Source organism: Haliaeetus albicilla, chromosome 9, assembly GCF_947461875.1.
Source record: "Haliaeetus albicilla chromosome 9, bHalAlb1.1, whole genome shotgun sequence".
NCBI lineage: Eukaryota > Metazoa > Chordata > Aves > Accipitriformes > Accipitridae > Haliaeetus > Haliaeetus albicilla.
The window spans coordinates 640,145-665,874 of record NC_091491.1 but is presented as its reverse complement, the minus strand read 5'-3'; the positions used below and the strand labels follow the sequence as shown (position 1 = coordinate 665,874).

Below are 25,730 nucleotides of genomic sequence, written 5' to 3'. Positions count from 1 at the left end.
GAGCTATGGTTATTAGCTATGTTGAGGATGAAAGTGGTATGACTCCCTAGATAAATATATAGTTCATTAAAAGTGTTCTGGATCACTATATTCTACTGATCAAAAGCCTAAATCACACAGTTAGTGACATTAAGGAGCTATATTACGATTTGAGTTATCTCTGGATAAAACCTCACATGAGAACCAAAGGGAAGCCCAGGCGCCGCTGTTGGGCAGTGCCGTGCCGGGAGCCAGGCAGTCGCGGAGCGGTGCCGTCTCCGACGCCGGCACACACATCCCGAGGCAGAATTTCATCCCCAGCTTTCAACAGCTTAAACAATTTACACTGTTTTGGAGTAGCTGCCTGCACACATGGAGAGCCTGTGGTCTCTTTACAGAAATGCAGTTTGTTAAGAGTCTTCTCATTTGGATTTTAAATAGGCGTGCAAACCCAACTAGCACCGCACTACTTCAAAAGTATTTTGAAAACCACAGCTGAGATACGTTTCCAGCAGTAGCCCAGTGGAACGCTATGAATTTGGGAAACGTGCACACCTTTCTGTGTCACGAACCTTCAATTTTTAAAGTGCAGCTGTGCCAAGAAATTTGCAGGTCCGGAGGGCGCAGCGGAGGAAGCAGGCTGTGGGACAAACCCAACCGAGGATGGGTTACCACTTACCAGAGCACGGAACCGCCGTCTCACCCCCAACACAAGGGCGGCTGTGTTTCGGCAGAGCCGGTCTCTCCCGCCCGGGGACGGCGGGCGGCATTCCCGCGCATCCCAGGCTCGCAGCACCCAGCACCCGCCCCGCGGCCGAGCGGGAGCCCACGGGGAGGGACGTGCCGGTGCTCAAGGACAGCCCGTCCCGGCTTCACGCTTCCCTGCAGCCCGACCCCAGGCACCGCAGCATCTCCCCGGCCCCTTCGCCCATCACTTCTTGCCCGGCTGCCGCCCCGGCCCTCGGGCTCGGCGGTCCGGTTTGGGTTGTACCCACTATATCAGGAAAGAAAATCCCCTCTAGTGGTATGAACCAGCAGGACAAAGCTCTGCTCCGATCCATGCGGGCCAAGGCCCTGTTGCTGAGGGCTATACTTTCAAGAAAGGCTTTCTCATAAGAGAAATATTGTATTTCACAGAACTGCTGATTACTGGCTCTTGCCATTGAGTGCAGCAGTCCTATTTACGGCTGTAGAAGCGATGATGCCTCTCGTATTCACGGGATAGCGCAGTCTTTCAGTACAAAAGTTCTAGGGTTAATTCAATCAGCAGTATTTAAATCATGCCTGATGAAATATTAATTCCGGAGAACAACTGCATGCTGATTTACTCTGAGCTACTAACGTTGACTGAAGGTGATCTTCCTGGCTCTCTTGTACTACAGTCTCTTTACAGTACACAGCTTAATAAAGACCCAGAAATCAGAAACCCACAAAACCTCCTGTACGTCCAGACTGTGACTCCCTCGGTTGTCTTCAGAGATCTCTGCAAAATGCCAGCCTAACATCCTAAGTCCCGTCTAGAAATCTGCCACTCTCCCATTTCCGATCATTTCAAATCTGGCTCGATAAAAGCCATCTGAGACAAAGGACATGAATACCGATGACAAGTTTTGCATCCAAATTATGTCTCAATCAGTCAATTTTACAGAGAGCACAAGTCTCTCGTCCAGCTTCAGGCTTCTCCAAGGACACCGCAGAGTCCGGGCAGTCCTGCTCCTCCGTACCTCGCCTCCCAAGAGCCTCAGGGGATGGCGAGGGGGGTGCCCGGGTCCCACAGCAGCCGCGGCAGCTCCTGCTCCACACCTCTGCTGCCTGGTGAGGCAGAGAAGCCCTCGCGATCGTGCTCGCCCCGTTCAGGCAGAGGCTCGCGTTTCCCCCCTGGCTGCCCTGACCAGCGCGGGTCACGCTGCTCGACCCCAGCACCGCGACGCCTGAACCACAGCTCCCACCCCTCCTCGAGCAGCTTGGCCGTGCTGCTGACGTGCTGCAGTCTGGTGCCGTTTTCAGAGATGAAGGACCCCCGAGAGGCGTCCAGCGTCTCTCCACAGCAGAAGGACGCGTCTCCTGAACGCCAGAGGCGTAGAAGCCCTCTGAGGGTTGCAGCCTTGCGGCGCGGGGACCTCCTAACCCTGCTTCGCCCCGTGCCCAACCTCAGCTAACTGCACATGGCAAGAAATCGCAGGAAACCTCTGGAGAGCGCAGCTCCGAAAGGACCAGCACCCTCTACGCCAACACCCACCCCAGCAGAACCAGTCTGATACTTGGTTATTTTTAAAAGGCCAACGTCAACTTAAACCGATGTTATGCCAGACAAACATAATGTCCTGACATTATGCGACATAGGGAGAAAGTGATGGAGACCAGGATTTCCTTGCCATGACCCATGGGCACTCGCATCCCATTAACACCCTAATTTGTATTAGGACTCCCAATGCCAATAGTTTTCTTGGGGATTGCATACCAAGCAGCACCAGCGTCTGCCTCCACGCATGGAAGGTGCATGGAGACAGGACGGGCCGGGTGGCAGCAGCTGGTGGATCTGGAAGGAGCAGTTTCGGTGCATGCTGCTGGCACAGGGCTGAGACACACTGCTGCTCTGCCCAGGCATCCCGCAGCAAAGGGGGGACATTCCCCACGCCTGTCCGGGGTCCTCACACCTGCATCACCAGCAGTATCCCGTTTCCTACGGGCCTGATCCACCTCTCTCCCACCCTCCATGGAAGGACAGCCACTGATTCCCACTCTCTGGGAGATCCACAACCTGCTTTTTCTACCCCATTTTCCTTATTGCCCTCCTGCAGTTTTATGGTGCTCGATCCTTTTATAATTGGATGTTTCTGCGTACCCCACCGCTTCTCTACATTAAAGCGGGACAGCCCACAGCTGTCGGAACTGCTGGATTTAGGTGTGTTTGCAATTAGACAACAGCTTTGCTAATCAAAAGCAGGAGAGCGCCGGTTGTAGACTGCTTCTCCCTCCCCCCTTCCCTCTCTGGGAGTTCTCGTCTAGGCATTGATAAATTAAACTAGGCATCTCCTTTGACTAAGATGGATGGCAAGCTTAAATGATATCCACTGAACAAATGGCTGATTTGTGTATTCTTCCATTCAGGATTAGGCTAATAAGATGTTCATTTATGGATCTATTACTCAGTCATTTAAATGCTTGAAATAAGAGGACCGGGCAAATTCCTCCATTCAGGGATTGATTTCCATCTTTTTAGGCCATGTTTTAGTGGACGGTTTGCTAAGATAATTTAGTGGGACGTATCAAAACATTCATTAAGCTGACACAGTACTTTAAAACACATTAGAAAAACTTGGGGTGTTTGAAGTCTCCAGGTTTAAGGCAGCTGTGTTCCTCTTCACCCTGCTTTTCTTTTTTTTTGCTGTTGCTGAAAGGATGCACAGTCAGGTTGTTCTAGACTGAGAAGTGAAAAGGGAAACTGAAGCCAAAGTCGCAGCCTGAGCATGGTCCACGTCGTGGTGGGTCCCTCTGCCCACTGGGGCATTTGGGGAACCATGAGCTACAGCAGCGTGGTCCTGGGCTGTCCCTGGGCAGAGCAGGTCACCCCAAGGTAGTTCCTGATTGCTGTAAGACTGTAATGCACAATTCCAGTATCATTTCAGGGGCAAGTCTGCATCTGCTCCAGCGATGGAGAACACAAGGTCATTCACGTTTGAATTTACGGAGGCATTAGCTTCTTTATGCCTCTCTCATCCACAGAAGGGAAACGGTTTGTACATACCCTGTTCACAGCTGCTCGGCCAGTGCTTGGCTCAGTCGTCCACCTGAACAAGTGCCACAGCGGGGAGAGGCAGGCTTACCGACCCGGGGCTGGGGTGCTCGGCAGCTAGCTCCCCTCAGGTGCCTCATGCAGAGACTTTTGGGGACAACAGGAAACTACATAGCGGATCTCTATTTAGAGTGAATATCTGCAGTTGCTAATTATCCACACCCAGTATATGGAGGCTTTGTGCCCTGATAAACAAACTGGCACTCCAGCATCTGTGAGGACAGCCTGCTGTGCTAGCAGTTAATTCGGGGATGGGGGCAGGCTTTCTGCTGGAAGAAAAATAAAAAGCATCAGCTGTTGGCTTCTGCTAAATGAAACCAGGAAATAACTAAAGACACTGGTATTTAAGCTGCCATCATTAGGATCCAGCATTAACAGGCATTTCTGCATGAGCCAGCTTTCTGCAGCTCTCCTTCCTGCAGGACTTCTCCCAGCCATTTGCCCAGCACCAGAAGCACTGCTCATGCGGTCAGACCCATCTCCCGGGCTCGCAGCAGTACTTGGTGTCACGCTGCTCCTCAGACGCCACAATTCGAGGCATGGAGCTGCGCTTGGGGAGTGACAGGTTGGTTCACGAGCAGGAGGGCAGAGATGACCTGAACTCACGCTGCTGCTGAGCGGTTTTTTAGCTGATACTTCAGGATGGAGACTGCTGGTACTTAAAAGAATATATTGGTGCATAGCCAAGCAGGGAGAGCCACTCACTAGGCAGGAGGGAGGTCTCTTGCATGTTATGCATCTCGATTAGAGCAAGGGGTCACACAAGGGTAGAAGATGCAGACTTCAGGTTGATAGGAGCTCACAGGCTGAAATACCTGGAAAGGGCAGAGCTGGTGGATGTGCACTGGGAAGAAGCAGGAACCGGTGGCAGCGGGCACACTGCTCTCTCTTTCCCAGCCCCATACCCGTGTTTCTAACACGCTGACGAGGTGCTCGCACACCTTCCAGAGCTGAGGTTAATGGCTGTACCCCAATGCTGCTGCAAGCTGACAGAAACCTCCTCACTGACTTCAAGGCACTAAAGACAAAGCTTTAACACACTCCACACCAGTCACTCAACGAATAGCTCATTACCCAAGATTTTGATAATGCTGCTGAGCATTAGAGGCAGGAACACAATTATCCTCCAACAGGTATTTACCCAGCACTTTTGTCCTCTTGCCTAACTTTGAAGCATAATGAGCTCTAAAGGAGCACTTTCCCGTTTAAGATCGTTGGTACCTTCTGGAGACAGAAAACAGGAGGGCACAGAAGAGTTCTTAATTTATACTTCATCTACCGGGTCCTAGTTAATTTAACGGGTCCCTACATTCATACAACAAATTAACCCTCCAGGAAACTGAGCCGGTGCCAGGACATAACTGTTTCATTTAATATACCCGCTGTGTAATGAAAGCATATCTCTTTATATGTGCTGCCTTGTACTTCACATTAACAGAAATTCTTATGCATATTAGTGCTCTCTTTCCTCTAAGTAATGTGTCGTTTCAAGCAGACAGTTAAGAAGAAAACACACACGTAGCCTCAAGAAGTGCGCTTTCATCTAGTGAAACGCTTTCTTTCCTGCCTGCTCAGGATAACAGGAGTGACCAGATTCAGCGCCGGGTCAGCCGGAGAGAGCAGCAGCGCACCACTCCCAGCACAGAGGAAAGCTGCTGGCAGCAGGCGGTGCAAGCATTTGCGACGCCGTCTGCCTCTGCTCCCAGCTCCTCCGGCTCAGCGTCCCTGCAGCAGGGCCCAACCCAACCCACGGGCTCCGCGGGGCTGAATCAGACAGGCGAGCAGGACACGGGTGAGCCTCCCTCGCTAGCCGGGGCAGCGTCCCGCGGAGCCCAGCGGTGCCAGGGCACGGCCGCTCCTCTCCGTGGGGCACACACCGCGCGAAGCAGAGAGCACCAGCACCCGCGCAGCATTGGGTCCAGAGCGACCTCGGCGGGGGCAAGGCAGGTGCAGGCAGCGGGGGCACACACCGCGCGAAGCAGAGAGCACCAGCACCCGCGCAGCATTGGGTCCAGAGCGACCTCGGCGGGGGCAAGGCAGGTGCAGGCAGCTGCCGTCCCGCTGCCGGGCAGGCTGGAGCTTCACCCCGCGCCATCCGAGTCTCGGGGCAGAGACGGGATCGCTGACGGGTGACTCGACCGCCGGCTCCGGAGGGCAGAGCGGCACGCAGCACGCATCCGTGCCAGCGGCTCACCCGCCACGGTGCCCGGACTCTGTGGGCAGGCCCCTGCTCCTGGTAGTCGGGACGTCCGTCCGTCCGTCCGTCCACCCACCAGCCCTCTGTACCCCAACTGTGGCTCCCAGGCAGGCAGGGACACCCCCCGGCGCGCACCTCCCGGGGCAGCGGCTGCTCCACAACGCAGCCCTGTGAAAAACCATTCCCATGCTGGTCTTAATCTTTTCGATTCCACCTACTTTCAGAGATCAGTGCAGACCACTGAGCTGTGACCAAGTAAAAAGGTCCGCCCTACGTTAATTTTTCTCTTTTGCACAATGCATTTAGGAGTGTATCTATTTTTTATTGCAGAATAGTATGCCTGGTTTATATACTGGCATCTTTTTGATGTACTGAGATACAAGATTCATCACAGGGAAAGCCAAATAAATAAATACCATCATGGTCCTGTTTCACAGCCACAATTATAATCTTTTCCAGGTACTACTTACTTCATTATCTGAGCGAATGGTTTTATCTTACCCACAAGGCAGACCTTCTGCATTCACAGTTGGGCAGATATAACCTTGGTTATTTAACTCAGTCTAAATCGTACTCTAATATTCCTCTTAACTGCTGCCCTTAAACAGTTTCCTCCTATAGTTGTTAATCACATTAAAAGGTATCGGACATATAATTTCCTTTAATTATGTGAAAATATTGGTTTGCTTCCTTTCTTTGGAGCATTATGTACAGACCAGCAATGATTAATGCCAAGAGTTTCAGAATGTAGTCAGAGAAAACTCATAACTGTTGATTTACGCCTTAATTGGAAGACACCTGCTTTTTTTTTCCCTTTTGATTTTTTACTCGAGTCCAAAATTATTCTGCATGTGTCATCATTACATTAATCAATACATCTTTTGTCTTCCACAAATCTGCCTAATTGCTTTTCACATTTAGACAACCCTGGAGTCATTTGCTAATGAACATCGTCACACACTAATGTGGCATGGAGGATTTACATGTGACACTTTAAGCAGATTTAGAAGGAGAAGGGGAAGACATCAAGCTCATCATACGGGTGCTGGAGCCTTCCTGAGCCATTGGCGTACAGTTGTTGTATCACAGCCTGGAAATTGAAGACTGGCTCCGCTCCCCATCAGCGTGGTGCTAATTGCACCGCGTGGAAGCTGCTGCCTACCGCTCCCAGCCGGAGCACTCTCATGTTTGGCACGGACGAGTTTCCCCGTGGAGGTCCAGCGCTCGGGGCTGTGCACATGCCTGCTGCCGTCCCCAGGAGGGGGGACACGCAGGTAACGGCCTGGCATTTCCATGCAATAGGATGGTTTATGCTCAGGTCGCCTCTAACTCTCTCCTACAAACAGCGTTGCCACCTCCCACGTGCCCGCACCAAGCCCTGCTCTCGAAGTGAGCCTTTGGACACCCAGCAACGTCCCCGGACCCCGGCTTGGCTGGGAGCCACGGGTCCAGGGCAAACGCTCCCCATCTCCTGCTCATCTGCAGCCTCCGCATTTGGAGAGACGAATGTTTTCAGCTGGGGCTTTATTGATATTTAACCCGGCAAGCCCTGCTCTGAGAGAAGAGCCGGGGACTGGTGGCACACAGAGCCGAATCACCAGATGTCCTGGAAACGGCTGCCAGCAACTGAGGAAAAGCTGGTGCTGCAAAGGTGGGATCTGCTCCCCCGGCTCCACCGATGGCAAGGGGAAGCATACGTGTTTCCTGGGGATCTGAGCCCAAAATGAGGGCGGCTCAGTGCCACACCACAGGAGGACAACAAGGGGCTGTGCCGTGGAGAGCAGCAAGGGGGGAAACATCACCTCCGTCATGGGACAGCAGGCTTGTCCGGGAGGGGACACGGCATGCACCCGTCTCATCCCAGGGCTGGCTCTTAAAAGAAGTCAAGGCAAGATAAAGAGCCGCCCGTTGCAATCATCACAGCGGCACTGCAAGTGGCTCCTGCCAGGCGCAGCCGAGGTCTGTTCATCACACCGCGAGCCCCCAGCGAGTTCTCCTCCAGCCCGCACATCTACCAGGGCAGGGGGCAGAAGGGACAAAGCTCTACTCCCACTGAATCAACCTTTTTTGAGAGAAGATGAAAGCTGAGAATAGTTATCTCTCTCTGACTCTGGGCTTCTGTTCTCATATTGTCACAGCACATTTAAAACTCTGCCAATCCTCAAGAATTTGCAAATATTCCACATCTTTCCTTCGCACCAGCAGGCCCCTCCGAGATCACTCCAACACTTGTCAACCTCTACTAATATTTGGTACAAAATATACAGTATAAAAGATTTTAGACCAAAAACCCATCGCTTCTGTTGGAAACCAAAATGCTTTCAGACTCCAAGCAGGGCACTCACTCTTCCCAAATTCACGTGTAGCCGATAAGCTGAATTCAGGGGACCTCTGCCTGAGAAAATACCAAAGGCTCCAAGCCAGGGGCTCGTTCAAACCCACATGCAAGAAGGGCGACAGAAGAAGCTGGAGAAATGCAACGAATAACTGAGACTCTCTAATGAATTCCTCTAATTTCCCCCTGTTGCCTTCCTTACCACCCTGCAGCAAAGGTTAAAGAGGGCGGACAAACCCAAGTGCTGTCCCCAGGGCAGGCCAGGTTCTCACAGCTGCCTTGCTGTGAGCCCTCCAGCAACCCAGATCATGTTTTCTGGGATACACACGATGGGCAAACCCCAAATTTGTAAAGCGGTGGGAAAAAAAGAAAACAAAGCAGTGGTTCAAAAATAAATAATCTTAAATACAGTGCTGAGGTTTTCTGCACCCCATACATAAATGTGTGCTTGGGTTTTCCTACTATGGCTCCAGCGTCCTTATTTTTTGGAGGCCACAAATGATACCGAGCCTTATATGATACAGCAACAGGAAATGCCTGAAATGACAAATTAAGAGAAAGAGTGTTTGTGACAGTGATAAAGAGAAAGTTTAAGGCTTGTATTTAGATAAATTGGCTGGAAAATTTGATCCACACCGTCTTTCAAATACGATTATACAAACATAATTTGCATAAATATTATAATTAAAATTCTGCCTATGGCATAATAAAAAAGGGAAAATAGTATTAAATGATCAAGGCATTTGAATGTTTGAAATATCACTGTGTGACGTTTCATGCTATCCTTTAAATAAGTAATTTATTGCAAAACCTATCAAAGCAAAAGGAAATTAAGTCAGATAAGGCTGGCTTTTTATTTTGCAGGGCATTTTTGCAGAGGATATCGTTACTTTCAGAGCACATTTAATTTTTCCGAGGTACTAACTCAGAGTAATTATAATACTGGATCTGCTTTAGAGCTGCGACACTCCGGGTGCAGTAACCGCAGCGCATGCTGATTAGCAGCTCCTGATAACGGGGGACGGCAATCGCCGTTCTTGGGCGGGAGCCCCATCCCGGAGCGCGTGTCCCCGCTCAGTGCCACCCGAAACAGCTGCACGGAGCCCAGGGCGGCCTCGGGCATCACCGTCGGGCAGCGCGGGCACAGGCTGGCAGCTGAGCTTGGTCATCGGTCGTCGGTGGAGGACAGGGTCCCTCTCGTCCCTAAACGCCCCCTCAGGACCAAAGCTGGTGTAACTACGCCGGTATACGCCATTCCCGCTATGACCCGTTTTACACCACGACCGGCTTTCTGCAGCTGTGAAAGACCACAAAAACGACCAGGCCCTGGAGCCAGGTCTGACTATTTTTAGTTCCTCCGAAGCCATTCAGTCATCCCTGACGCTTACAGAGCAATTTGTCTTATTCATTCCTCCTCTGCCTTTTGGTCTGCCCTAGCCCTGCACGGCACCCTTCCCTTTCTCGGCTGATGCATCCTCCCCTCATTGCACAGCCCGCCGGGTCCCGGCCACGGAGCAGCGAGAGAGGTGCTGTGAGGGGATGAGCCATCCTTTTCCTGGGCAGAACGCTCCCAACCCTCGCGGACAGAAGAGGTTTCTCACCAGCCGCATCATGCCTGGCATCTACGCCAAGGGCGTAGCGTGTGAATGACCGGCGGTGTCTGCGGCCAGGAGAAAAGCAGGGCCGGCCGGAGCGGAGCCTTTCACCGGTGAGTCTCCGGAGAGGAGCTTGCGGGACCTGCTGGGATCTCGGAAGTATTTCCACGGGGACAGCTCTTCCCCAGGTCCCTGTGGCAGCGCAGCCCCTTGCCCGGACACCTCTCTGCCTTCTGGGGCAAACCTTGGAGCACCAACTGCAATTAATTAATGATGGCTTTAGCCAAGTGAAGACGGCAGCATCTCCCCAGCCTCACTGCGACTGGTTTCTGTATTCCTCTAATGTTCTGCCGGGACTCGACAATCGTACCCAGGAAGCTGCCAGATACCCTTGGTGTTTTAGCAAGTTCCTTCTAAATCTAGCCAGCCTGTGGTAACCACTTTGCAATTTAAAATCAAATACCTGAAACAGTATGTGTGATTAGAATACATAAAAGCAAAAGTGAAGGCGTATCAAGAGCTTCAGAGCCAAGATCCTCTCCAGCAGGATCATATTTAAATCAATAGGACAAGGTAAGTTAAATTAATAGTTGTAAATGTGGACAGAGACAACGCCGCTCTCCTCCCCGCTCAGCTCAGACTCCTCTGATTACTGCTTTGTCTGGGGAAGATGCCAGGCTGCACCGCAGGGGCAAGTTCTCAGCCACTGGGCACCTGAGAAGATACACAGGGAAACTGCGATTACACAAGTCTCCCTGGGGATTTTCTGGAAACTCCTAGAAACTCTTGGCTGGCAGGGGAGGGGGGGACGGGGAAGAATGATTTGGTAGCTGTATGGTCTTCAAATTTGGAAGAATAGCAAAGTAGCCGATATTCCAGATTTCCAGAATGATGTCTATCTTTCAAGAGAGATCAGTAACAATGAAAGGCAGGAACATGCCTTTGAGAGGTGTCTCTCTCCATCTGCAGCCCTTCTGCACAGGGCTCCTCCTGCCCAGGCTCTCCCATCAGCTGCCCCAGGCTGGCTCAGGAGTGGGATGCCCGGGATCAGGAGGATCTCCATTCCACACTGGGCACAGATGGACATCCCAAAGGCCGTGGGATTAGCAGGATCAGATGGGCTTTCGATGGAAGTGGGAAAATGGCACACTTCCATTGAAACAAAGATGGCCCTATGCCACTGGGAGTTGTCTTTTTGAGCAAGCTATTCTTCCTTGTGCTTTGGTTAAAGAAAGAAAAAGACAGAAAATCTCAGAGGAGCGGGGAGAGGCAGCGTGAAACGGCATCCCATCCCGGAGGCACGGTGTGCAGACCCGAGGTGAGCTCGTGCAAGGTGCCAGCACCCTTTCTTGCCAGATGTTTCTCTGTGCTGGAGCACTAGTTTTTTTCAAGCGCCTTTTTCAGGCAGGCTCTTCCACCCTGCCTTACACTAACACATTTTTACACAAACAACAGATTGTACTGCTGTTAAGCTTTTCTGGATTTGGAAGAAACAGTAATAGGCTGCCGCATCTCTCTCTTCTGTCGCTGTCTTCTTCTGCCCATGTTGACTCCCACAGCCCTTGGCTACCTGCAGTTTTCTTACTGTGCTCTCTCTCACATCCCTGGGCACAAACCTCCCTTCGCCCTTGGGAGGGACCACTGCGGCAGCATCTTCACACTGTCAGGCTCTGCACTGCAGGTTCTTGTTACAAGAGGTTAATGAGTGATGGGCAGGCTGTGTCAGCTCGTCTGCGTGACAGACACAGGTCTGATGTGATCTAAGCCACTACTTTGATCACAAGCAAGAAGCATTAAAAATGGTTCTCAGCATCACAGCAAGCTGGTGGACTATATAGCAACTGATGAGCAGTGTATGTCGCCGGATGAGCATGTATTTCTTGTTTACTCCCCATCTGTTCCCAGAACATGACAGAAATTGGGCAATGTCAGTGAGGAACATCCTCTTAGAAAAACCGTCTGCGCTGCAGCGTTGGAGAGAGCAAGGCTGCGAGCACAGCCCGGGTGAGCAGATGGTCCTTGCCACAGCACCCGACCTGTCCCACTGCGCTGTGACCTCCATGGGTGCCTGTTCAGGCACGCTCCTGATTACACCTCTCTCTTCCCACAGGTATCCCCTGTAACACAGCTCAAATGGCCTCCAAAAATAACAGGAGCACCCTGACCCCCTGTGCTGGCTTCTGCCCAGGCTCTGCCAACACTGGCAGCAGCAGCGCCGAGGGTTGGACTCTCGCTGCCCTCGGTTGCTCCCTCCAAGTCCCCTCTCCAAGGAGGGCGTCTTCTGAAATAGGTCTGAGATCAAAGATGTGATACAAAAGGCAATGGAAAAGGACTACAAGACAATGAAGTTTGTGGTTTCAGCACAGGAACAGGATTAAAGAATTATGGGTCCAAATCTGGCCCTGTTATTGATGACCTGCACAAGAGATGAGGCTCAGGGAGAGGCAGCGTCCCTTCTCAGAGCCACACACAGCTGGGAAAACTGGACAAGCTTTCAAGAACCTGAGACCTTTGCACCAAAACCATTCTCCGGTTTGACGCCTCGGAGTTCTTCCTTGCTGCCGGCAGCTGGGGAGGGGACGGGTGGTGCTGAGTGCCCGGGTGCCTTCTGCCCGCACAGAGAGCGGCCCCAGCTGTAACTGCAGGCTGGTGCCAGCCCCCTGCAACACCAGTCCCTTCGGCACAGGCGATGAAAGCCGCCACTCTGCCTCCCTGGGCACGGGCACCCATCCTCAGCGCGGCTGCGGCGAGCAGGGTCCGGACCCCTGCGCCTGGCTCAGCCCTGCACGCTCGCAGCCACCTCGTGGCTTTTGCCAGGGAGAAGGGGGACCCGTGCTCACGGCATGAACTCACCGCTCAGAGAGAGCAAGTCGTGCTGTTTGTTTATTCAGCCTGCTGCCTCAACCTCACGGAGACCGAAGGATGAAAGGGCAAGGAGGGAATGCACTTGGGAACGTGCTGCGAAACAACCTTACCTATCAGCCACTGTTTTGTCCCTGCCACCGCAAAGATCTCTAAGTAAACTGGAAAGAAAAATAAGATAATAAAGGAAAGAAAACTTAAGAACAGTTTACTGAAGCATCTAGACTAAACTGCTGCAAGGTATGCTGACCCTTTGATAAAGCAGTTCCTATAAATCCTCTGCCTTTTCCACCTTCAGGCCTACGAACAATGCAGTCTCGCTCCTAATGTCACTTCCACTGCTGAAAATTTGTGACATCAATAAAATCCTGGTTTGTCAGTACAAATGGAATTTTAAATTGAATTCTTATCAAATTAGCCTTTCATCAAGGTCATGCAATATTGTGTGAATAACCTTTTCAGAAGCTGTGTACATGGCTGCTGCCGGAGGTGAAAACGAGACAAATTCTAATGAGATTACTCAGCTGGAGCACTCAATAACATGCGATGGAGTAGACGGGGTGACATTAGGTTTAGCGATAATTTAAGTAAATGGATATACCGATGCTCGAAGCACAATGCTTTACCCCCCCCCCCGACTTGACTATGAACACATGCACTCGCAGCACCTATCTCACAGTTATTCCGCAGCCAGAGAGCACTGTCACATCTCCAGCAAGCCAGATCCAAATAACATATTTTCTGGAGGGAACCGGGATGAATTGTAAATGTATCCCCTCTGCTGGCTCGCTGTTGCAATAAAATTTGTCTTAATTTCAGGCGAATAGTGTTTTGCAACATTAGCAGCTGGAGGGATTTTCCATCAGCCTTGTACCTAATTACCAAACTTGTCGGAAAAAACTGCATTTCAGCATTATCAGCTCAGCGCTGCCAAGAGCTGAGCGCTAGCTCAAAGGGGTCTAAGATGCACGCGTACGCTTTGAAGCAAGGGCACAGCCTCGCTCGCTAATCACGGGCTTGACTCTAAGCAGAGCCCCAGGATCTGCGTAGGACAACACACGGCATCGCCCCGGCCCCTGGGGGTCGAGCAGACCCCCAGGACAGGGGAAACGCCACCCCCAGCCCCACCAGCACCCGCCACGCTGGTCCCGGGAGCCGGGCTGTCGGGAAGCGCTGGTCCGCAGGAGCCATCTGAGGAATCTGTTCTTGCCACAATGGAATAATCCTAATAAACAAGTGCGAGCTGTTGCTGCTATCCTTTTGGATAACATCTTCTTGCAATCAAATATATACATGAAATTACATGATCAAGAATCAAAATATACAGCTGTCTAAAGATTCCTTCCCAAATAACAAAATAGACACATATTTGACAACTGCAAAGAATATTTCAGCAAACATAATAGAGAAGATAATGATAATTAGCCTAGTATTTTATGCCATAACACTCTTGAATGCCTACAAAAATACAATATTTTCAGCAAAAGATAATTTAAAAGATTATTTGGCTTATCTAAAATAAGTTTTTCCAAGCCTCAGCACATCTGTTATAAGAATTCATGCAGACATATGGCGTAGTGCTGTAGGCTGAACATACTGTTTATCACTTTGAGAAAGAGGTGGATAATAACACGGAGGGTTTTGTTCATGACAGGGTCCCTTTGGCAGGAAATGGACATAATCACTTTTTATCAGACCCACGGAAAAGTGGAACCGAAGGAACAAGTCCAGGAAAACAGCAGCCAGCAAAGTTACAGGCACTGGATGCCCAAGGGCCATAGGAGACAGCTCATGCCAGCAGCAAGCACGGGGCATGCAGGAGGGTTCAGCTCCGCAAATTGGGGTATTTGTTCACACAGGTACAAGTTGATCTAAAGATTGAGCTCTGACATTTCACTGCAAACCCTCACAATTTGTTCTTTGTTGCTAAGTTACACGTTTATCTGGCTCCTGAGCGGATGCCTCCAACACAGCACATAAGGGCATTTTTTGCAGTCAGATACAGACTTCTGTATTCGCTTTCAGTAACTACTCCAGCTGAGCATTTTGTTTTTAGTACGTGTTCATGCTATTAAGATTGGCAGATTGAACCTTTGCAGGAAAGACAGGTCTAATTGAAAGCTACTTTCTGTCTGCAGCAGGTGTTTGCGTAGGGAAAATCCAGGCTCGGTCACAATGGCACAACTGATGCCGAGCGAGCCCGTGGTACCCAAGGGCTGTGGATGCAGCTGAGGAAAAGGCAACATTTCTGAGAGTATCTTGAGATTTCAAAATCGAGCATTTCAAATCAGAACAAAATCTGAAGGTCTACAAATTCCCTGTCTTTATCTTTCCCAAACGCTCCAGCTCCAGGCAGACCGAGCAACGCCTTTTTCTTTCAACCGGGTCTGTACCATGCTATGGCGTTTACACTGGTGGTCCCTCCAGCTGACAAGGGAAGGGGAGAAACATCATCACGTCTTGTTTTGGGGTCCCTCTGTTCTCTCTCTCATGTGGATGTGTCCTACCACCCCAGCCCTATCGGCTGCACTCACCTCACCCAGTCTCCTGTGGCCACAGTCAAGTCTCCTCCCGGTGAACACCCTTGGCTTTCAGGGAGCTACTATGCTTCATTTAAAGCTGCTTTGTGACGCAGGGGGTTTTTTAAGCCTCAGCATTTCTAAAAATATTTACCCCCATTCAACCAGTAATTGTGGCTGACTGAGTAGAATCTGGAAAACAAAAGGGTTTTACACTGGCCCTCGGTAGGTTTAATCTTCAGTATTGCTGTGAGAGACAGCTGTTAACAAACCAGAAGGGCTGTTAATATTTCCTTTATAAGGCATCTGAACATAGCCCACACAAAGTCAAAATGTCCAGTACCGCAACTCTTCTTCACATGCAAAGTGAAGCAGCATCTTGTTATTCAAATGCAGAAGCCTAGAGCTGGTCCTCAGCAGAATTTCACCCAGAAGTTGCTCTGCTGGTAGTTGGACTTCTGGCATGAACCAGGTTTATCCAGTATGCTGAAGGACCCGTCGTTTGTGTTCAATATTCAAAATACACTAAGCACAATGTTTGTGAAAAGTGTCAAATGCAATAATATATTCTTGTGTTTAACTTCAGGCTACTCCTTCGCCAACCACACTGAAAAGTGTTAGAATTGGACAAGATTTCCCAGGAGTAAAAGAAATCCATGTTCACATGCTTATAAAGGCTGACAGGTGAACAAACGCTTCTACGGGGCAACTGCAGATGCTCTAAGTGACATTTTAAATTCTTAAGGTTTTCCCATTTGCAAATAAAAGTTGCCTTCCAAAATGACAAGCGAACGAAGCGGACTTCCCAGAAACTGGCAATTTCTATTATCCTTTAATTGTTTTATTTTCTATAAGAGAAAAGAACAATCAGTGGTCAGGGCTAAAAAGCCTGCTCAGAAATGGATTTTTGCATCTATCCCTTTTTAATCATTTATGGAAGAAGAGTAATAGGCCAGATACAGCACTAATTTTTATTGTAAACTACTCTGGGAACATATTTTGCTCAGAGCCATTAGCAGAGAAAGCAGATTAACTGGAAAAGCTAATGGTATAGTGCAGTATAAATATTTACATAAATGTTTGACTAAATCCTTTATTAACAGGTCAAATTTTCTCCACATTTTTCACCTTTTGTTATGAGATTTTTAATGGGTTGGTGCCTTTCCAGGCTTTAAAAACTCCTCAAGGGAGGAGGAGATAGCCCCCCAAGGATCCCAGCTCTCTTTGCTGTGCTATTTCCATCACGTTGGCATTTACGAAGAGGGAGCATGCTTCAATTCCCGGGTCTCTGAACGGGACGGCGACGCCTCAGAGAGGAAAGAGCATCCAAGGGGACCCCCAGGCATAGCAGCCCCCGCGGCTCCGTCGCCGTCCCTGCACGTCCCCGGCCCCCACGGCGGGTCCTGCCCCCGCAGCCCCACGCCGGCTGCAGCGAGCGGGGCAGGACGCTGGCGCTGCCGCCGACCCTGGTCGCACCATCGGATCAGACGGCAGGCGCTGGGAGCCAGGGAGTCTCTTACAAGAACAGTTAGTCTTCTCTTCCACCAGCTTGAAGGTTACCCGTTCCTCCCTCCTCCCTTTCGTTTCTCATTTTTCCCCTACATAATTCTGAGGTTAATAATGATCATTAAACACACCGAAGATCAATACCTTCCAAAAATCTCTGAAAACATATGTTTTAGTTCAAGAAACTGGAGGTTGCTCTGGGGTCCTATTATAGTTTTACAGCCTTGAATTTATTGGAGAGGATTTCAAGTCAAACTATGCACTCAGACATCAGAGAAGGAAGGTCTGGGCAAACTCAATACATCAACTGTATTATCAAGTGGATCTAGCATTCTGCTCAGAAGCAGGCTTAAAAAAATGCGGTTTAGACGCATCAATTTTCCATTTCATCCATCCAGTAAAAAAAGAGAAGATTATGGGAAATCGTCACCTCGGGTCACTTACGAATTTCCCACTTAACACAGCTTTCATTAACACTGCAGACTCTCCTGGTGTCATGACTAATCCTGCTAAACCCACCAGCCATGCCTGCACCTAAATTAATCCCACAAGGACGAGGACCAGGCGCTGCCAGACCCATGGCGAGAGCTCGGCCAGCCCCCCGAGCCCGCAGGCAGCCCCTGCCATGCCCACCCACCCCACAGGTGGGGTCCCCTTTGGTTTTTTGTGGGGGTTTCCTGTGTGGTCAGCTGGCCTTCGGAATATTACTCTTTATATGCATATAAATGTATGCAGACAGACAGACGCTTCTCTCCCCCACCCATCACATCAGAGACTGATAAGAGTTATGAGCACTGGGACCAACTATTTGTTACTCCATGTTGGTGCATTTCACTGCTGCTCCTTAAGAAAAATCTCAGATTATTATTTGTAAGAAAGGGATTTCTGAGCCACTGTGCCCACACCACTGTGAGTGTGTAATCCATGTTTAGTGAAAAAAGCTCCGTGTTTCTGCTCATTAAAGGTACAAACCTCTGCCAGCATCCCACAACCAATGCGGCAGTCTTGCTCAAGCATGAAGCGGTCTGACAAGCTTCCAAGGGCAATACCATGAAATGAAGAAAGTGGCTGGCAGGACTAAACAAGGGCACAAAAAGTGTCCCAAGTCCCTTCAAAAGGAGGATTTTTTTCTTTTTTCCTTTTTTTTTTTTACAAGTGTCAAATTACTCTAGGAAGCAGAACGCATCCCACATTCCACAGAAGGAAAAGAAGTTCAGTAAATCTCAGCAGTCCCTGCTGACATGACCTGGGGAAGGGTTTTTCTGTTCTACCCGTTGCAGCACACCCACCCCCAAACAGCAGCACACGATGTCTGGACCCTGCCGGGCAGCACCTCTGCTGCCGGGCCAGGCCAGGCCAGGCCATCATCACCAGCAGACGAGGATTTGGCTCCCACACAACCGAGGCCACCGCAGCTCCTGAGCACTGTTTTATCTGATGCTTGAGCAGCCGGTGCTGGTGCCAGAGCAGGCAGCAGACACCCAAAAGGGACAGGAGCGTACCACCCCTACGTGAAGAAACAGTGCAGTGAAAATAAGAGGAAATGGTAAAAGCCCTCTAGCACCCGCCATCATCGCTCTGCCAGTCAGAATCGTACAGACTGCGGAGCCTCCGAGCCTTCGCCCCGCCACGGAGCTCCGTTTCGCAGGCTGCCTCGCCAGGTAAGCACAAGGGGCATTTTTCAGGTCACTCGTTTTTGTTGTGTTTCGTCACACATTCAACGTTTCAACCAATCACTCGTTTTGTGTGTATGCATCATGAAAAAGAAGTTTGAATTTTTTTTTTAAATCATAAAACTATTATAACAAGCTATAATGAATCTTCTAATTCTAATCTTAATTTTACAACTTACCCATTCTTACATCCTACAAAGAAAAAAATTCCTTACATTGTTCCTTGCTGGATAATCGTTAATTCCGCCTGATGCTAAGAGATCTCTGATATTTCATTAATGCTGGGATGATAATAAGTTAGAACTCAAACTCATTTGAAGGTCAGTAAGATGATGACTAGTGTCTGAGATCTGTTTTATCTCCATCAGGGGATTTTTCCCCTCCATAGTACCCATTTGCTAAGCTAATATAACAAAGTCTATCTCTCTGATTAACTAAATCACAGCTGGTCATAATGCATACATTTTTGATGGGAACCTTAATGTCTACAAATCAATCAAGCATACATGAACAAGATTGGTAAGTCACATAGATTTCGCTCCCCAGAAGATGGGTAAGCTAAACCCCTAAATATTAATTTTGTAAAAGAAAAAAAGTTAAGCATAAACTACGAAGTGTGAAGTATGGCAAAGTATATTTGCAGAAAGGCAAGACAGCTGGTTTTTGTCTTGAAGAATGGGAGTGAGGTGAACAGCGCAACTTGGACAGGAAGAGATCTGTCGGAGAACATCCTTATCAGCATCATTAGCGATGTTTAACTGGCAGCTCACGGCCAAGGAAGACATACGATTGCTTCCGCCCTCTCCCATTGCTCTAATCTAGCCTCAGACAGTAGAAGGTGCTGGTTTTCCACTGACAGCAGGGGAGTGATGCTAATTTACCCCAGCTACAGCTCTTACCCTGCAAATGCTGAAAAAGCCTATCTCATGGTTCTCCAGTCGTGCAGATAATTTTGCTCTTAATTAAACAAATGCCACAATGACAGCTGGGAATTAGCAGCTGTAGTTTGACCAAGTAAGTATGATACCTCCTTTAATTAAAAGGAAAACCCTCTAAATTTCCCTAATGAAATTTCCACCCTGATAAGATGGAACAGCTATGAATTCACAAAGCAAGAAATAACTGAGAAGCACAGCAATTCAGTCAATACAATTTTCTTGCAGGAAAATACTTAAACTAACAAGAAAAGAAAAAAGCTCTGGAAGTTGCAAAAAGGCAACTTTCCAATTGGTTTTCAGCTTGACTTTGTACAGCATTATTCCTAAGTAATAACTAGAAAAACGTATAGCATCCAAATTACATACAGGAGCATGACACTAGAGATATTGAACTTAGATTTAACTGTGATAGCTTTAAGTATGTTACACAATATATTTTATTTCATAAGGAGGCAGGGATCTGCAAAAGAGGATATGAAGCAGCCAGAGATTCAAATCTTTGGCTTTTTTTTTTTTTTAATATCTTCTCTTTTGCCAGCCTCAGAGCTACCCAACATACCAAAGTTATTTACATAATATTACACACCAGACTTTCTCTCTTGATAGATAAAATATGTAACCCTATTTAAAGACGGAGAATCTCTGGATTTTTTCTAAATAACATCAGATATGTAAAGAGATTCCCACTGGAAAAAAAATTTCCTCTTACTCTTTTAACTCTTCATGTTACCCTACTGGACCCAGCCATTAAAATGCTTTTCATGTTGGGCAAGGGAGCATCGAGGGGTCCACATCCACTTCTACAGCAGGATCCACCCTCTGTGGCCATGGGACAGAGACAAAACTGGAGCATCACATACCTGCCACAGCATGCCACAATGATCATACATGCATTGTACACAAACAGAAGTGTCTTGTCCAGCTTTTTCCCTTGCAAAATAATAATGCTATCAGACATGCTGCAACTATTAGTAAGTGATTCAGAAGAACTACAGGAGCAGAAACCATTAGGAGCTCATGCAAAGAGTAGCCAAAGAAAGCAATTATTTCAGAGTCGAGGTTGCTGCCATCTGAAACAGGGATTTTCTCAATCTTTCCTAGTCTTTGTGGAAATTACCATTTGCCTCCAGACAATGATTTCACGACAAATTTGGAAGAGGATATGCACTATCTTTGATGTCTTGCGGACTCTGGGTTTTGCCACAGGGAGTAAATACATGGAAAGTGGAAAATAGGTCAGGTTACTAAGGCCAAGTATAAAAACATAAGACAAATGTACGAGGACAAACACCAGGAAACCAGGGGAGATAAATTAACAGTAGAAATCCAGGCTAACCAAATCTTTCCATCATACCATTACCAAGAGAAAGCCCAGGTAGCTGAAATTTTACCTGCAAAAAGGGGACAACCGCTCTGGCTTGAAAAGGGGCAGCAGAGATAGGGTCTTGTGTGCCTGCAGGTCATCTGGGCTTGCTGAGCTTCTCCCTGCGCTACCAAGAAACCTGTCCAAGGCCACCCCAGAGCCATGCTCGCAGCGTCTGGGCAAGAAGTCGGGAAGAAGATGCCAGCCTGGCCATGGGCTGATCCCAAGTGGGTACCAGGAAGGAGGAAATGATGTATTTTATTAGAAAAGGTTTTTTGCAAAAAACAGACTCTGCTGAAAATCATCAGTAACAGATGAGAACCTTCATTTTATTTCAGAGCAATGTATATTCAATGGCAATTATTTTGTTTTTAGCAGTAGCACAACCACCTAACATTTCTTCAGCGTAACAAAGTTTATTAGCCTGTATTTGCCTAGACAAAAAGGCAGTGGGTCAGATACTCAGCTGGTACAAACTGATTTAGTTCCATGAACTTTGATTAAGCACCACAAATCACTGCAAAAGCAATGAATATAATGGAAAAACTCCCAGCTCTTGTTGGTGTGGCAGATAACCTGATGTGACAAACACAGGACAGTGACTGTCAATAGTATATTGACTTTATAGGTGTTTCCAAGAACAGGGCCTACAGAAGTTTCCAAAAGCAGGGACATATGGTCCCTCTGTCTATTGCATATGACTACATACTAATAGTACCTGGGTTGTGCCAGGAAGAATAACTCTCTTTTGTAATAGTATATTACTCGCCAGTCCAGGAGGGATTTCTGTGCGTTTGCACTGTGGATGTCCTCGGTGCCCCATTTTGCCTCAGGTCTGCATTGTGACTTCCCACACTAATCCAGCTCCCCAAGCCTCTGCTGTAAGGCACAGCACATGTTCCTGTCCTCTTTAAAAAGCACTTGGAGATCTAGAGTAGCAAGTGCTGTTTGATAACAGAATTGCCTTTTGATCATCAAAGCATATGTTAAAAAAAGGTCAACAGCATTACTGCGTGGGCAAAATCAGAACTCCCCAATGCTCAGCATCCTGGCTCTAGCATATAATCCTCCACCTTTTTGTCTTCTCACCAAAGGAAAGGGTAGAAAAAAAAGTCCCTGCAATCAAGCCTGCTCCGCTGCAGAAAAGGTCAGCCTTCCCCACCGCTGTGGTCTGAAAGGTTCTGGCTGGTGCCCCCCCATGCCCTACCTTTGTACTGAAAGGAGGGCAGTCCCATTTAACGGGAATATTTTTTTTCCTAAAGCAAACCATCCTGGCATCTGTCTTTTCCAACAAAAAGGTTTGCACCGCAATAACAAATACCGGGGTGGTGGACTGGGTTGCACTTGGCTGACTGTGATTTGTTGGTAAATAATAAATCAGCTAAGCATTTTTCAGGGATGCATAGGATTTAGCTATGAGCTTAAGAAGAGGTGGACTCCCTGAAAGGCCATTTGCAACAGCCTGTTTTCTCCAGAATTTCCTAGCTCAACACAAGCAACGGCTCACTGGGAAAGTGGGGCCCCTTCCCTGCTCCAGCGCTGGGTGCAGTGCCAACCACCTGCCACAGAGCATTCCCAGAACTGATATCATTGTTCAGCTGGGATTTGATAAAACGGACTTTTTATCCTAATCCCATCTCCTTTTTCTTTTCTCTTTTGTTTATTCGGTTTTTGTTTCAGCTGTTTGTTGCTTCAAAATGACCTACTTTTCCCCACAGAGGAGCTGTGGTTGTGCTCGCCTCTAATGTTATTTTCCTCTGTCCCTCACGTCTGAGTTGACTAAACCCAGGACCACGGGCTCTCTCAGGGCTTAGCTTTTATGTTATTTATTTATGCTGCGATTGGTACAATGGGGCTGTGAGACCAGACTCTTCCAATTTTACTGAGGCAAAAAATTACTAATATTAGTAACCCAAGTTGTTCAGAGAGGCAATACTCGTTAGCAATGTGATTTCAGCCATGGTACCCAGCACTCCCCCATCCCTGCGTGCCAGCTCCCCTCCTGGTACGACTGGAAGGTGAAACTCCCCCCGTGCCTGCACCTGAGCCCGTGCCGTTCTCCATCGTTCTTGGTGAACGGTTTGAATACAAAGGTGGAGGCCGAGGGCTGGCTGCGAGCTGGGCTCCGCACTGGCACACCTCGGCTGCCGCAGCAGCGGACTCAGCTCCTCGCTCCCGAGGCTGCCGGCTCCGCGTCCCAGGATCCGGCAGGGCACAGGCTCTGGTGAGGCACCGGCAGGGCAGCACCCGGCTCGCCGTCCGCGTGGGTGAGAGCACTTCATCCCCGGCGTCCCTGCAGCCTGGCACCGGGCACCTGCAGCCGACAGAGCGATCTGCTGCCATGCTCCCTCTTGGTTTTCTCCAGCTGGGGCAGAGGAAAGAGTTTTTCCTCCTAAAGCACAGGGCAGTGTCAGCAGTGCCCAGAACCCAACAGTTTCAGCTCGGCTGGGGGCTGAACCTGGAGGTTTCTGGGCAGCGATGCTGATGCGAGCGCAACAGGAGCCGTGCCCCACACCAAGCCGTGCTCGTGCGCTGCCATCAGCCGGCCCCGAAGTCCTGGGGCAGCTCTATGGCACGGAGCAAACCTCACTACCATATTTATTACACTTCGGCGTATTTCTGCATTGTTCTCAGTGGCGTATACAGAATCAAAGTGATGTATTATTTATGAGAAATAATTATTAATCAATATCAGTAAATACTTATGCATGCATAAAAAGAGAACGGCAACAGATAAAGGCCAATGAGTGGTAGCAGATGTCCTTGCACTCAGGGAACTTGGCAAACAGTATAAATGCATCAACCAGACATAGGAATATACTCTCTCTCTGGGGCCCAAACATAGTATCAAGTGTAAACACTCAGTATTAACATCAGCTACGTGACAACATTTTTTTAAAACCACAGCAGAATAAAGCCTAGTGATTCAGGGGGCTGCTGAGGCAAACAGGATTTTAAACCATCTCTTACACATAACAGGGATGGGGGTTAGAGGATGCTGCTGAATGAACACCAGAGAAACATCCTCTGGAGCGGGACTGTCCGTCAGTCCGGCCACATACGCCCACAGAAAGGGTGCGGGGCACCGCTGGACCACTGCTCTCAGGGTAAGTTTTGGCCAGTGTTTGCAAGAGGTCTGCAGTACAATTCCTCATGTGCTTTCGCCTGCTGTTACCTTCCTATGGAAAATATTGACTTGGGTATAACCTCTCGGTCTTTGTTTGCCACAATTCAAAATTATATTAACAGCTGGAGATTCATCCGCGGCCCCAGAGGAGCTGCTTCTCGCACAGATCAGCCTCTACCACCACTGCCCGATTACTGAGGACTGGTGCCAGCTCAGGGTGGTTCAGAGCACCCTCTCTGCACAATGCGGTGCCCCGGGTTGGGCTGCATGGCACCCAGAACAACCCTCCTAAACCTTGCCGAGGCCTCTGATCATTAACGGTAACAGCAACACGACACTTGCTTCTGCACAAGGTGCGCGGAGGGGAAGGAGGTGACGCGCTGCTTGGGTACCCAAGCCTGCACCGGGACCGTGGGCACAGATTTTCCCCACAACTCGCCCATCTTCTTGTGAAATCACACCCCAATATTAGCAAAGCTCTCCTCCAATCTCCAAACCAGGGGATAAGCTGCAGTCACAAGGTGATACTCAGCCAGTATCATCCCAGACCCAGGCTGCGACTCCACTGGAGCAATCCAATCCACTGATTGGACTTTTTCTTCATAATTGCTGAAGAGCTCTGTTAAACTTGCACAGCACAGCAGCAAGATAAAATGCCACGGGGAACAAGGAACAGTAGATTAAAATTTTGTCCACCTATACAAGAAAAATCAATCAGCTAAATGAGTCCAGCCCTTTTGAACTGAGTTACAAACAATGAAATTTTCAGTCTCTTTACCAGCATGGAAAAAAACTTTCTGAGGTTCAGGCAATCCAAACTTTGACCTCCACAACTGCCTGCTGCTCGTAAGCACAACTGGCCATGACTTCCTAGGGAGCAGTTGGTCTGCTGCCCTCTTGTCCAGCAAGAGCAGCAGAACCACCAAACAGCCCCAGCAGCTGGAGCACTGCTCTGGGTCCCAGTCCCCTCCCCAGTCGGACCCCCAGCACTCCTCTCCCAGCCCCACCGCCACAGCCCTCCCATCGTCCACATGAAGGGAGATAACGGCTCACAAACAGCACGGCAGCCCCTCCACCTGCCAGAGGCATATGTGCCATCTCCTATCAAACTCCTGGGTGGAGCGATACAGAAATTGCTTTTGAACAATTTCAGATTTGTTCTCGGTGGGGAATGCAGCAGTTTCAGTACTTGTCCGACAAGAGCAGCCGACGCTGCTGCTGGGGAGAGCGGGTGTTAGTCACCCATCCCAAAACACTGCAACAAGACCTGGCGCAGCACGAGAGAGGTGTACGGGATGGCACGGCCATGCCAGCACCTGGAGTTGCTGCCACCATGTAAACAACAGTAAGAAAAAACTGTATTTAGTAAATTCCCGGAAAACCATTAATAGTTCCAGAAATAATGATGGCATCCACGGTCACTAATTAAATTCACTAACCAGGCTGGGCCGGGAGGAATGTTTATAGGCCAACGCATGCAGACCCACGCGTGTTGGTATCTGCTGAAACAACATATTCCGTATTCTTTCAAAGCAAACGAATGGTCATCCACCTCAGAGAAGCACCTTTACTCGTTATGGCTATTATTTAAAACTATATTCAAGCCTTGCTTTCTCCTGTCCTGTCCTTGCTCTCAAACTAACGCTCAAGGGAATATTTCAGACATACTGCAGGGCACCAGCCCCCCCTCCACACTGCTGGTGGTAGCCTTGTTAGTTTACCTTTTGCACTTTCAACTCACCAAATCTCCAGCTTTAAGGTTCTCTTCATCACAATAAGCAATACCTTTTTTGACTCTACAATTTCTCTGTCCTTGATCACCTTTCTGTTACTTGCTTCT

The 25,730-nt window shown here is 49.0% G+C and overlaps 1 long non-coding RNA gene across 3 annotated transcripts in view; it reads right to left on the bottom strand.

The window, feature by feature from the left end:
• Positions 1 to 25,730, bottom strand: part of LOC138686709 (uncharacterized) — a 95,539-nt gene that overhangs the window by 55,793 nt on the left and 14,016 nt on the right. Inside the window, exon 1 of one of the 3 annotated variants that reach the window (XR_011326009.1) lies at positions 15,299 to 15,353. The exons of the other annotated variants lie outside the window; for them this stretch is intronic. This is a non-coding gene — a long non-coding RNA (uncharacterized lncRNA). Of the gene's footprint in view, positions 1 to 15,298; positions 15,354 to 25,730 lie in introns of those variants that run through there. 3 annotated transcript variants of the gene reach the window in all.